The sequence below is a fragment of the Somniosus microcephalus genome, chromosome 4 (assembly GCF_052327205.1).
Source record: "Somniosus microcephalus isolate GS21.2 chromosome 4, FLI_Smic_1.0, whole genome shotgun sequence".
Taxonomy (NCBI): domain Eukaryota; kingdom Metazoa; phylum Chordata; class Chondrichthyes; order Squaliformes; family Somniosidae; genus Somniosus; species Somniosus microcephalus.
Genome location: NC_140990.1, coordinates 1,875,654 through 1,890,281, shown reverse-complemented (window position 1 = coordinate 1,890,281; position 14,628 = coordinate 1,875,654). Strand labels below are relative to the sequence as shown.

Genomic DNA, 14,628 nt, shown 5'->3' with positions numbered 1-14,628 from the left:
AGAGCGGTAACCAGTGAGAGAGACAGAGCGAACCTGTCGGGGAATTGAATCCTCACCACTATACTTTCAAGGACCTGGTAGAGGAAGTAGTTATGCAGTGCTTGAGACAAGGACTCGAACACACACACACAGACATGCCTGCTCAATATGTTTATGTGTTTCTGTCTGTGTCTCTTTGTGTCTGCCTGTGTTTCTGTGTGTCTGCCAGTCACTCGGGTAACAAGCGGGGATACTTTCCTCAGCCTTCACATCTTTCCTAAAGTGTGGTGCCTAAAATTGGACACAACTCTGTGGCAGGGTGGGGCTTGAAGTCCGATTCTCACAGAGACAGTCCCCTATCAGTGACTGCATCAGGATGGCCGAGTGGTTAAGGTGCTCCAATGGGTTTATACCCACGTAGGTTTGATTCTCACTCCTGGTAATTCTATAATTTTAGTGCAGCAGAAAAAAATCAATGTCAGAGCCTCCTTTGTCTCTCTCCGTCTCTGACACTCGCTGTCCCTGTTTGTGTCTCTCTCTCTCTCTGTAGCTCTCTCCCTCCCTGTGTCTCTGTCTGTCTATCTCTCTCCCAGTCTCTCTCTGTGTCTCTGCCTCTGTCTCTCTTTCTCTCTTTGTCCCTGTGTCTCAGTTTGTATGTCTCTGTCTCTCTCTGTGTCTCTGCCTGTCTCGGCCTGTCTCTCTCTCAGTCTGTCTCTCATTCTCTCACTTTCTCGTTGTCTCTATGTCTCTCTCTCTGTCTCTTTTTTGTCGAATTCTGTTCATAGTTCATACAGGCATCAATTCCTCGTTAGTGTAGTGGTGAGTATTCCCGCCTGTCACGCGGGAGACCGGGGTTCAATTCCCCGACGGGGAGAAAGAGTGTTCAACATCTGGAAATTTAAAATTTTGTGCAGATTCTTAAAATCCTCCTTGGAAAATGAGGACAGAAAACAATGATTGAAACTCATTTTGAAAGATTTACTGTCATATGAAGAACTGTATAACAACTTCCTGCACCAGTTCCTCGGTAGTATAGAGCACTCTCTCTCTGTGTGTCTCTCTCTGCCTCTCTCTAACTCTCTCTCTCTTTGTTTCCCTCTCCTTGCTCACTCCTCCCTCTGGGGCTGGTGAATGAGCCCAGGTCTGTCCACAGCACCATTCTTGCTCTGAGCTTCTGCAGTGAACGCCCAGCGCTGTCCTCCGCCCTGTTGCTGGTCAGTATAGTGGAGTCCCCCTCTCTCCCACCTGAGGCAGCAGTTCAATTCCCCGACCCGGAGGAAGCCTCTTTATAATGTGAAATAATGTTTATTTTTCTTGGTGTAACTTCGTGTTAAAAAGCTACAGAGAAAAATAGAAGAGTAAAAAAATGTGGTTACGGCGTTGGACTTAAGATCCAATGGATTTAAACCCAATTTGGTTGGAACCCCACTCCGGGTATCTCTTTAACTTAATACCGATTTCTTTTCATCCTGCTCAGTGACACTCGTTTGCCATCTGCTGAATCTCAATCAATCAAATAATGAGATGCTTATGGAGATTAAAAGAAAGATTCCATATTTAACTGTAATTCTTAAAATGCTATTTTAACATCTGCTGAAACGGCATTTTTCCCAACTCTCAAAGAATTGTAAAATGAATCCAGACCTTTTCTTCCTCCCGGTCGGTGAAATTGAACCCCGGTTGCCCGCATGACACGCGAGAAAGACAGACAGAGAGAGAGAAAGACAGAGAGAGAGAGAGAGAGAGACAGAGAGAGTGAGACAGAGTCAGAGAGTGATAGAGAGAGAGAGACTGACACTGACAGAGAGAGAGACAGAGAGAGAGAGTGAGAGAGACAGAGAGAGAGAGAGACAGAGAGAGAGAAAGACAGAGAGAGAGAGAAAGACAGACAGAGAGCGAGACAGAGAGGGAGAGACAGAGTCAGAGAGTGATAGAGAGAGAGAGACTGACACTGACAGAGAGAGAGACAGAGAGAGAGAGAGAAGCCAAACAACCCCAGATTTCAAGGAATTGGATGATCTGTCAAAATTGAGATTAGTCCTAGGAGAAGGAGACAGACCATACCTTGGGGCTAAATACGTAACAACATGTCACAACCTGAGGACTGTTTAAAAGTAAGACTGTTTAAAATTAATATTGAACATACCAAATGAAGTAGAAAGACTGTTTAAAATTAATATTGTTTAAAAGTAATATTGTATATACCCAACAAATGTCAAATCGATTGACACCTACAGAATGTTGGAAAACTGTACCTTTTTGCTATGTAAGCTTTGGCAATATGGTTCTCTGTAAACTTTCATGCCAATAAAGCATTTGAACTGAACTGAACTGAGTGAGAGAGACAGAGAGAGAGAGAGAGAGACAGAGACTGATACTGACAGAGAGACAGAGAGAGAGAAAGACAGAGAGCGAGACAGAGAGAGAGAGAGAGAGAGAGAGAGAGGCAGAGACTGATACTGACAGAGAGACAGAGAGAGAGAAAGACAGAGAGCGAGACAGAGAGAGAGAGAGAAAGAGACTGATACTGACAGAGAGACAGAGAGAGAGAAAGACAGACAGAGAGCGAGACAGAGAGAGAGAGACATACCTCCAATAGATTCGCCATATTTCGAAGAGGAGTTATTTGATACTCTCCACATGGAAATCAGCCATTTCCAGGCCCAAGGAAAGGTTATAATATGTGGGGACCTAAATGCAAGGACTGGTTGTGAACCTGACTTCATAGACCCACAGGGAAACAACCATGTGTTTGGCCAGACCCCTTTAGATGTCACACCAGCCATCGCAAATCGGAACAACCTTGATCGTGAAATAAATAAAAGCGGTAGGGAGGTAGTGCAACTCTGCCGAGCCTTAGGCCTGTACATAGTTAATGGTAGGTTCAGAGGGGACTCCCTAGGGAGACTCACATACTCCTCAACTCTTGGGTCTAGTGTGGTGGACTATACAATCACTGACCTGGACCCCTGCGATATCAACGCATTCACTGTCAGGCAGCAATCCCCCCTCTCAGACCATAACCAAATAAATGTGTACCTTAAACTTTCTGCCCAAACTACAGACACAAAAAAAGAACACAGTAAGCTCCATAAAATAAACCAGACATACAGATGGGCCCCAGACAGTGGAGATAAATTCATCACAGCACTAAATTCACCTGATCTCACAAGTAAAATTTCAAAATTTAAAGAAAATCTATATGAGATCACCAGAGATGGTGTAAACACGGCCATAGAGGATATAAATATGATCTTCCATGAGGCAGCTGTAAAAGCCGACCTCGTGAAACAGAAGAGGAAGCATCACAAAAGACAAAATAAAAATATGAAATGGTTTGACCACGAATGCAAAAATGCCAGAAAAGACCTGAGAAAAATATCAAACCAAAAGCATCGGCAACCAAACAACCCGGACCTACGTACTAGATACAACGAAACCCTCAAAAGATATAAACACACCATTAGGAACAAAACACAAAACTATACCCACAAAATACTCGAAGAAATTGAAAACTCCACCAATCCAAAACAATTTTGGGAAATGTGGAATAACCTGAGTACAACACAATTGCAAGCATTACCAATCCAAGATGGCGACATCTGGAGAACACATTTTGAAAACCTCTACAAAGACATCCCAAAAAACAAAACAAACACAAGTCAACATCAGGTCACAGAAAAACTCCACACATTAGAAGCAACAATTAAAGACAACCAAAACCCTCTAGACTCCCCAATCACATGGAAAGAACTGGACACAAAAACAAAATCTCTCCACCTAAAGAAAGCCTGTGGCCCAGACAACATCAAAAATGAAATGCTAAAGTTCAGCAATATGGAGATGCAGGGTGCGATACTCAAACTATTCAACATCATATTACGCTCAGGCTGTTTTCCCGATATCTGGTGCCAAGGACTAATCTCCCCCATATATAAAAGTGGAAACAAATCAGACCCAAATAACTACCGCGGCATCTGTGTCAACAGTTGTCTAGGGAAGTTATTCTGCAGTATTCTAAATAGTAGATTACTTGATTTTCTTAACAAACATAATATCCTCAGAAAAAACCAAATAGGCTTTCTTCCAAAACACCGCACCGCCGACCATATCTATACCCTTCACACCCTCATTGAAAAACATAAACACCAAACAAAAAATGGGAAAATATTCGCCTGTTTCATCGACTTCAAGAAAGCCTTTGACTCTATATGGCACGAAGGGCTCTATTATAAACTTCTTCAGTGTGGAATAGGGGGCAAAGTCTATGACCTTATTAAATCAATGTATCTGAAAAACAAATGCGGGGTCAAAATTGGAGACAAACGCACCGATTTTTTCACCCAGAGAAGAGGCGTCCGGCAGGGCTGCAATTTGAGCCCGACCCTGTTCAACATATACATAAATGAATTAGCAGACATGCTGGAGCAAAGCGAGTCACCAGGTCTCCGTCTCCTGGATGGAGAAGTGAAGTCCCTGTTCTATGCGGACGACCTGGTTCTGCTGTCTCCCACAGAACAGGGATTACAGCAACAACTAGACCTACTCGACAAATACTGCCAAAATTGGGCTCTAACAGTAAATCTAAAGAAAACCAACATCATGATTTTTCAGAAAAGACCCAGATGTCAGGAAAACAAATACCAGTTTACCCTCAGTGATACCACTATAGGACACACTATGAGCTACACCTACCTTGGTCTAACTATTACAGCATCAGGGAGCTTCAGCATAGCAGTGAATGCACTAAAAGAAAAAGCCCGAAGAGCCCTATATGCAATAAAAAGAAAATTCTACAACATCCAAATCCCAATCAAAATCTGGCTCAAAATTTTTGACAGCATAATCCTGCCCATTGCACTGTACGGTAGTGAAGTATGGGGCCCGCTAAATCACCAAAGCTACACTAAATGGGAAAAACACACAATAGAAGCCCTACATGCAGAATTCTGCCGAAGCATCCTTCGCACCCAAAGAAAAACGCCAACAAATGCATGCAGAGCCGAACTAGGCAGATACCCACTGATAATAAACATCCAAAAACGAGCACTAAACTTCCTAAATCACCTCAAATCTAGCTCCCCAGACACCCTTCATTTCAAAGCCTTTCAGACCCAAGAGCTAAACCCAGAAAAGAGTCCCCTGAGTCAGCTGCTACGGAAACTAAGTACTCAGCCGGACCCTGACCAGCCCCAGACCAACACAGCCGTCCAAACACCAATCCGAGTGAACCAAATCATTAAAAAATGCAAAGAAACCTACCTGGAACATTGGAACAAAATAACCGAAAGCCAAAGCAGATTAGAATGTTACCGGGCCCTAAAAAGAGAATATAAACTGGCAGACTACCTCACGACCATCAGAGACACAAAACAGAGACAGACCCTCACCAGGTACAGACTAAGCGACCACCAACTGGAAATTGAAAAAGGCAGATACAAGAAATCCTGGCAGCCTAGAGAGAATAGAATATGCGATCAATGTCTGGCTGGCGAGGTTGAAACAGAAATGCATTTCCTCCTAAAATGCGAAAAATTCAACACATCAAGAAACATATTATTCAACAAGCTAAGCCAAACAACCCCAGATTTCAAGGAATTGGATGATCTGTCAAAATTGAGATTAGTCCTAGGAGAAGGAGACAGACCATACCTTGGGGCTAAATATGTAACAACATGTCACAACCTGAGGACTGTTTAAAAGTAAGACTGTTTAAAATTAATATTGAACGTACCAAATGAAGTAGAAAGACTGTTTAAAATTAATATTGTTTAAAAGTAATATTGTATATACCCAACAAATGTCAAATCGATTGACACCTACAGAATGTTGGAAAACTGTACCTTTTTGCAATGTAAGCTTTGGCAATATGGTTCTCTGTAAACTTTCATGCCAATAAAGCATTTGAACTGAACTGAACTGAACTGAGAGAGAGAGAGAAAGAGACTGATACTGACAGAGAGACAGAGAGAGAGAGTGAGAGTGAGACATTGATAAAAATGGAGGCTGATGACATTGATTTTCTCTGTTCTATTTTTCCAAGGAGGATTTTAAGGAGCTGCACAAAGGTGTTAAATTTGGGCTGTGAATAATCGTCCCGCCCGCCGGTCTGTCCACAGCGCGATTCTTGCTCTGAGCTTCTGCAGTGAACGCACTGCAATGTCCTTGGTAAGTGCAGTGGTGAGCATCCTCGCCTATCTATACGCTGAGTCGGGAATCGATTCTCCGTCGGAGCGGCGGCCTTTTCAATTTTATTTCTTGCTGTAGCTTCGTGTTATAAAGCTACAGAGAAAAATTAAAAAATGCGAGAGGAGATTGTCTCTGAGAATGTTCTTGAGTGGAGACTGTTCAGGGACTGAGTGCTGTTTTGCTCCCGAGCGATGGATGATTGCGATTTTATCTGAGCAACATTTAAAGTCTCACAGACCTAGTAGTCGTGGCCGAGTGGTTAAGGCGATGGACTAAAAATCCATTGGGGTCTCCCCGCGCAGGTTCCAATCCTGACGGTTACGATTCCAGCATATTTCATTTCAAAATGTAATCAAATCCCTGGACAGCTCATCCTGAGTTGGGCGGAATTAAATCCCACAACTTTCAACACCTCGGGATTTTTCTCGTTTTCATTGATCTGCAAGTATTCACCAAATATACGGTCAGAAATAGAACAAAAATCAGGCAAATTAGCGACAGTTTTTCTCTCTACCTGCCAGTCTCTCTCTGTGTCTGAGTCACTGTTTGTCTGGGTTTATGTCTGTTTACATCAATCTGTGTGTGTGTGTTTATGTCTGTTTCTTTCTGTATCTACCTGTGTTTCTGTCTGTGTCTCTTTGTGTCTGCCTGTGTTTCTGTGTGTCTGCCAGTCACTCGGGTAACAAGCAGGCATACTTTCCTCAGCCTTCACATCTTTCCTAAAGTCTGGTGCCCAGAATTGGACACAACTCTGTGGCAGGGTGGGGCTTGAAGTCCGATTCTCACAGAAATAATCCGCAAACAAAACCGGCACCAGGATGGCCGAGTGGTTAAGGCGTTGGACTTAAGATCCAATGGGTTTATACCCGCATGGGTACGAACCCCACTCCTGGTAGTTCTTTAATTTAAGTACAGCAGGAAAAAATCAATGTCATAGCCTCCTTTGTCTCATTCTCTCTCCCAGTCTCACTTTTTCTGTGTCTCTGTCTGTGTCTCGGTCTCTCTCTCTCTGTCTCTGCTCCTCTCTGTCCCTGTTTGTGTTTCTCGCTCTCTGTCTCTTTCTCTGTAGCTCTCTCCCTCTCTTTGTCCCTGTGTCTCTGTCTGTCTCTCTTCTGTGTGTCTGTCTCTGCCTCTCACTCTCAGTCTCTCTTTCTCTCTTTGTCTCTGTTTGTATGTCTCTGTCTCTCTCTGGCTGTCCCTGTTTGTCTCTGCCTCTCTCTCTCAGTCTCTCTTTCTCTCTTTGTCTCTGTTTGTATGTCTCTGTCTCTCTCTGTCTGTCTCTCTCTATCTGTGTCTGTGTCTCTGCCTGTCTCTCTCTGTTGCTCTCTCTCTCTCATTCTGTCACTCAATTCAATTCAATTCAATTCAAATCGCTTTATTGGCATGACAAGTTACATCTTATGTTGCCAAAGCATCGAAAAACATTCATGTTTGTACACAAAAATACAGATCTATCCATACAGTGTATAAACAGATATATCCCTGAGTGTATAAATATACTTCCATATAATTTATATATACTCTTTTCTTATATTTAGTGGTTGTCCCTCTGTTTATGGCAAGCTGTAACATAGTGTGCCGCTAGTGTTACACAATTTCTCTCTTCCCCTAGTAGGTATGGGAGTTATTGGTCGTCATTCAAATTTCTGAATTCCGTGCATATTTTTGTGAATTTTGGGTAGAAATTCTCCCTTATGCCCTGATATTTTCTACAAGCTGTGAGGAAGTGCATCTCTGTCTCCACCACTCCCTGACTGCAGTGAGAGCATATCCTGTCCTCTCTTGGTAGCCGGGTCTGCCTGTGTCTGCCTTTTTCGATCACCAGGTTATGTTCACTAAGTCTGTACATTGTCAAGGTTTTTCTCAGTTTGCTATCCTTTACCATGGTCAGGTAATCAGCCATGTTGTATTGTCTGTTTAGGGCCAAGTAGCAATTGAGTTTGCTTTGGGTTTTTGTTGTTTCTGCCCAATATGACAGATATTTTTCCTTTTGCTTAGCGACGATTGTGTTGGGTCGAATTCTTTGTGTTACTCTGTCACTGTCCTGGGGCTGGTTATTGTTAGTAGTGTTAGTAATTGTTTCACTGAGTCCCAGGACTAGTTGATTGAGGGTACTCTTCTTTATGGTCCTCTCTTGGCATTTCAGGGCTTGGTAATGATAGCATTGGGGGTTGCTCATTTCTAGGTGTTTCCAAAATTTGGTGGCTCTTTTTTGGATAGTGATTATTAATGGATATTGGCCTGGTTCTGCCCTGCATGCATTGTTTATGGTTTTCCTTTGAGTCCGGAGGATACTTTTCCAGAATTCTGCATGTAGGATCTCAATTGGGTGTTTGTCCCATTTTGCAAATTCTTGTTGTGTTAGCGGTCCCCACACCTCACTGCCATAGAGTGCAATTGGTTCAATTATTGATTTGAAAATTTTGAGCCAAATGCTAATTGGGATTTCTATTTGGATTGATTTTTTAATGGCGTAGAAAGCCCTTCTTGCTTTCTCTTTCAGTTCATTCACAGCCAGATGGAAATTTCCCGTAGAACTGATTTTTAAGCCCAAGTATGTGTAGTTAGTGGTTTGTTCAATTTTGGTTGTTCCTAGTGTGAAATTTATTTTGGGTCCCTGATGTCTGGATCTTTGCTGGAACACAAGGACTTTGGTTTTTTGGGGATTTATTGTCAGGGCCCAGGTCTGGCAGTACGACTCCAGCAGATCCAGGTTCTGCTGTAGACCCTCCTTAGTTGGTGACAGCAGAACCAGGTCATCTGCATAGAGGTGGAATTTAACCTTGGATTCATATACGGTGAGGCCAGGTGCTGGAAATTGTCCAAGTAGTTTTGCCAATTCATTTATGTAAATATTAAAGAGTGTCGGTGAGATTGGCGAGCCCTGCGTCACCCCCCACCCCTGTGGGAAGTATTTTGTTTGTTTATCTCCAATTTTAACTGCACATTTGTTGTTTGTATACATTGATTTAATTACATCATATGTTTTTCCCCCTACCCCGCTTTCGATAAGTTTCAGGAATAAACCGTCGTGCCAGATGGAATCGAAAGCCTTCTGGAAATCTATAAAGCATGCGTAGATTTTGCTTTTGTTTTGATGAACGTGTTTGTCAATTAGGGTCTGTAGGGTGAAGATATCATCTGATGTTCTATAGTTTGGCAGCTCTCTCTCTCTCTCTGACTGTCTCTCTCTCTGTTTGTGTGTCTCTCTCTCTGCCTCTCTCCGTGTCTCTCTCGCTCTCTGTTTCCCTTTCCATGCTCACGCCTCCCTCTGGGGCTGGTGAATGAGCCCAGGACTGTTCACAGCGCCATTCTTGCTCTGCGGTTCTGCAGTGCACGCCCAGCGCTGTCCTCCGCCCTGTTGCTGGTCAGTATAGTGGAGTCTCCCCTCTCTCCCACCTGAGGCAGCGGTTCAATTCCCCGACCCGGAGAATGCCTCTTTACCATGTGAAATAGTGTTTATTTTTCTTGGTGTAACTTCGTGTTAAAAAGCTACAGAGAAAAATATAAGAGTAAAAAAATGTGATTCCGGCGTTGGACTTAAGATCCAATGGCTTTAAACCCAACTTGGTTGGAACCCCACTCCGGGTGTCTCTTTAAATTAATACCGATTTCTTTTCATCCTGCTCAGTGACACTCTTTTGCCATCTGCTCAATCTCAATCAATCAAATAATGAGATGCTTATTGATATGAAAGGAAAGATTCCCTATTTAACAGTAATTTTTAAAATGCTGTTTTGGCATCTGCTGAATCTGCATTTTTGTCTAACTCTCTGTGTGTCACTCTCAACTAACAAAGAGATGGAATTGTGAAATGTATCTATACCTTTCAGTCTGTATCTCACTTGGTCTTCCTCCCCGTCAGGGAATTGAATCCATGTCCCCCGCGTGACAGGCGGGAATACTCACCACTATAATAACGAGGAACTAATGAAAGCAAAGTCTGTCAGAGCAACAATCGAGCTGTGAAGAGAACTGGACAGTGTGAGAAGGAGGCAGAGAGAGAGAGAGATGGAGAGAGAGGAATATAGAGAGAGAGGCAGAGAGAGACTGAGAGAGAGAGAGAGAGATTGATATATATAGAGAGAAAAAGAGACAGAGAGAGAGATAGTCAGAGAGCGATAGAGAGAGAGAGAAAGAGACTGACACCGACAGAGAGAGACAAAGACAGAGAGAGAGGGAAAGAACTGACACAGACACAGAGAGAGACAGAGACAGACAGAGAGAGAAAGAGACTGACACCGACAGAGAGAGACAGGGAGAGAGAGAGATAGACAGAGAGAGAGAGAGAGACTGACTAAATGCAAGGACCGGATGTGAGCCTGACTTCATAGACCCACAGGGCAACAACCATGTGTTTGGCCAGACCCCTCTATATGTCACACCAGCCATCGCAAATTGGAACAACCTCGATTGTGAAATAAATAAAAGCGGTAGAGAGGTAGTGCAACTCTGCCGAGCCTTAGGCCTGTACATAGTTAACGGTAGGTTCAGAGGGGACTCCTTAGGGAGACTCACATATTCCTCAACTCTTGGGTCTAGTGTCGTGGATTAAACAATCACTGACCTGGTCCCCTGCGATATCAACGCATTCACTGTCAGGCAGCAATCCCCCCTCTCAGACCATAACCAAATAAATGTGTACCTTAAACTTTCTGCCGAAACTACAGACACAAAAAAGGAACACATTAAGCTACATAAAATAAACCAGGCATACAGATGGGCACCAGACAGTGGAGATAAATTCATCACAGCACTAAATTCACCTGATCTCACAAGTAAAATATCAAAATTTAAAGAAAATCTATATGAGATCACCAGAGATGGTGTAAACATGGCCATAGAGGATATAAATATGATCTTCCATGAGGCAGCTGTAAAAGCCGACCTTGTGAAACAGAAGAGGAAATGTTACAAAAGACAAAATAAAAATGAGAAATGGTTTGACCACGAATGCAAAAATGCCAGAAAAGACCTGAGAAAAATATCAAACCAAAAGCATCGCCAACCAAACAATCCAGACCTACGTATTAGATACAATGAGACCCTCAAAAGATATAAACACACCATTAGAAACAAAACACAAAATTATACCCACAAAATACTCGAAGAAATTGAAAACTCCACTAATCCAAATCAATTCTGGGAAATGTGGAATAACCTGAGTACAACACAATTGCAAGCATTACCAATCCAAGATGGCGACATCTGGAGAACACATTTTGAAAACCTCAACAAAGACATCCCAATAAACGAAACAAACCCAAGTCAACATCATGTCACAGAAAAACTCCACACATTAGAAGCAATAATTAAAGACAACCAAAACCCTCTAGACTCCCCAATCACATGGAAAGAACTGGCCACAAAAACAAAATCTCTCCACCTAAAGAAAGCCTGTGGTCCAGACAACATCAAAAATGAAATGCTCAAGTTCAGCAATATGGAGATGCGGGGTGCGGTACTCAAGTTATTCAACATCATATTACGTTCAGGCTGTATTCCCGATATCTGGTGCCAAGGTCTCATCTCTCCCATATATAAAAGTGGAAACAAATAAGACCCAAATAACTACCGCGGCATCTGTGTCAACAGTTGTCTAGGGAAATTATTCTGCAGTATACTAAATAGTAGATTACTGGATTTTCTTAACAAACATAATATCCTCAGAAAAAATCAAATAGGCTTTCTTCCAAAACACTGCACCACCGACCATATCTATACCCTTCACACTCTCATTGAAAAACATATACACCAAACAAAAAATGGGAAAATATTCGCTTGTTTCATTGACTTCAAGAAAGCCTTTGACTCTATATGGCACGAAGGGCTCTATTATAAACTTCTTCAGTGTGGAATAGGGGGCAAAGTCTATGACCTTATTAAATCGATGTATCTGAAAAATAAATGCGGGGTCAAAATTGGAGACAAACGCACCGATTTCTTCACCCAGAGAAGAGGCGTCCGGCAGGGCTGTAATTTGAGCCCGACCCTGTTCAACATATACATAAATGAATTAGCAGTCATGGTGGAGCAAAGCGAGTCACCGGGTCTCTGTCTCCTGGATGGAGAAGTGAAATCCCTGTTCTATGCGGATGACCTGGTTCTGCTGTCTCCCACAGAACAGGGATTACAGCAACAACTAGACCTACTCGACAAATACTGCCAAAAATGGGCTCTAACAGTAAATCTAAAGAAAACCAACATCATGATTTTTCAAAAAAGACCCAGGTGTCAGGAAAACAAATACCAGTTTACTCTCAGTGATACCATCATAGGACACACTATGAGCTACACTTACCTTGGTCTAACCATTACAGCATCAGGGAGCTTCAGCATAGCAGTGAATGCACTAAAAGAAAAAGCCCAAAGAGCCCTTTATGCAATAAAAAGAAAATTCTACAACATCCAAATCCCAATCAAAATCTGGCTAAAAATATTTGACAGCATAATCCTGCCCATTGCGCTGTACGGTAGTGAAGTATGGGGCCCGCTAAATCACCATAGCTACACTAAATGGGAAAAACACACAATAGAAGCCCTACATGCAGAATTTTGCCGAAGCATCCTTCTCACCCAAAGGAAAACACCAACAAATGCATGCAGAGCCGAACTAGGCAGATACCCACTGATAATAAACATCCAAAAACGAGCACTAAAATTCCTAAATCACCTCAAAACTAGCTCCCCAGACACCCTTCATTTTAAAGCCTTCCAGACCCAAGAGCTAAACCCAGAAAAGAGTCCCCTGAGTCAGCTGCTACTGAAACTAAGTACTCCTACCCAGCCGGACCCTGACCAGTCCCAGACCAACACTGCCGTCCAAAACACCAATCCGAGTGAACCAAATCATTAAACAATGTAAAGAAACCTACCTGGAACATTGGAACAAAATAACCAAAAGCCAAAGCAGATTAGAATGTTACCGGGCCCTAAAAAGAGAATATAAACTGGCAGACTATCTCTCGACCATCAGAGACACAAAACAGAGACAGACCCTCACCAGGTACAGACTAAGCGACCACCAACTGGCAATTGAAAAAGGGAGATACAAGAAATCCTGGCAGCCTAGAGAGAATAGAACATGCGATCAATGTCTGACCGGCGAGGTTGAAACAGAAATGCATTTCCTCCTAAAATGCGAAAAATTCAACACATCAAGAAACATATTATTTAACAAGCTAAGGCAAACAACCCCAGATTTCAAGGATTTGGATGACCTGTCAAAATTAAGATTAGTCCTGGGAGAAGGAGACAGACCATACCTTGGTGCCAAATATGTAACAACATGTCACAACCTGAGGACTGTTTAAAATTAATACTGAATGTACCCAATGATGTACAAAGACTGTTTAAATTAATATTGTTTAAAAGTAATATTGTATGTTCCCAACAAGGGTCAAAATTGTTTGACACCTACAGAATGTTGGAAAACTGTACTTTTTTTGTTGTGTAAGCATTGGCAATATGGTTCCTTGTAAACTTTCATGCCAATAAATCATTTGAATTGTGAATTGTGACTGACACTGACAGAGAGAGACAGAGACAGGGTGAGAGAGAAAGAGACTGACACAGAGAGAGACAAAGAGAGAGAGAGTGAGAGACAGACACAGAGAGAGAAACACAGAGAGAGACTGAGACAGACAGAGAGAGACAGACATAGAGAGAGAAACAGAGAGAGAGAGACATTGACAAAAATGGAGGTTTTTGACGTTGATTTATTTCTGCTCTCTTTTACCAAGGGTGATTTTAAGGAGCTGCGCAAAGGTGTTAAATAAAATCGTCCCGCCCGCCGGTCTGTCCACAGCGCGATTCTTGCTCTGCGCTTCTGCACTGAACGCACTGCAATGTCCTTCCTTAGTGCAGTGGTGAGCATCCTCGCCTGTTACACCATAGAGACCGGAATTCAGTTCGCAGCGCCCTCTTTAATTGCATTTCTAGCTGTAGCATCGTGTTATAAAGTTACAGAGAAAAAAAGAAAAGTAAAACAATGCGAGAGGAGATTGTCTCTGAGAATTTTCTTGAGCGGAGACTGTTCAGGGACTGAGTGCTGTTTTCCTACAGAGTGATGGATGATTGCGATTTTATCTGAGCAACATTTAAAGTTTCTCAAACCCAGTAGTTGTGGCCGAGTGGTTAAGGCCGATGGACTAGTAAATCCATTGGGGTCTCCCTGTGCAGGTTCGAATCCTGCCAACTACGATTTCAGCATTTTCATCCCATTTCATTTCAAAATGTAACCAAATCCCTGGAGAACTAATCATGAATTAGGCGGAATTAACCCCCACAACATTCAATACTTTAGGATTTTTCTCGTTTTCGTTGATCTGCAAATATTCACCAAATATACGGTCAGAAATTGTAAAGGCTCTTCCTCCGGGTCGGTGAATTGAACCGCTGTCTCAGGTGGGAGAGAGGGGCGACTCCACTATTCTGACCAGCAACAGGGCGGAGGACAGC

The 14,628-nt window shown here is 42.7% G+C and overlaps 4 non-coding genes across 4 annotated transcripts; all 4 read left to right on the top strand.

Moving 5' to 3' along the window:
- Window positions 1-781: 781 nt before the first annotated feature.
- trnad-guc (transfer RNA aspartic acid (anticodon GUC)) lies at window positions 782-853 on the top strand. The gene has a single exon. It is a non-coding gene; the product is annotated as a tRNA-Asp (tRNA).
- A 5,556-nt stretch (window positions 854-6,409) lies between these two features.
- trnaf-aaa (transfer RNA phenylalanine (anticodon AAA)) lies at window positions 6,410-6,491 on the top strand. The gene has a single exon. It is a non-coding gene; the product is annotated as a tRNA-Phe (tRNA).
- A 489-nt stretch (window positions 6,492-6,980) lies between these two features.
- trnal-uaa (transfer RNA leucine (anticodon UAA)) lies at window positions 6,981-7,063 on the top strand. The gene has a single exon. It is a non-coding gene; the product is annotated as a tRNA-Leu (tRNA).
- Window positions 7,064-14,286: 7,223 nt separating this feature from the next.
- On the top strand, window positions 14,287-14,370 carry trnat-agu (transfer RNA threonine (anticodon AGU)). Its single transcript has one exon. It is a non-coding gene; the product is annotated as a tRNA-Thr (tRNA).
- The last annotated feature ends 258 nt before the right edge of the window (window positions 14,371-14,628 follow it).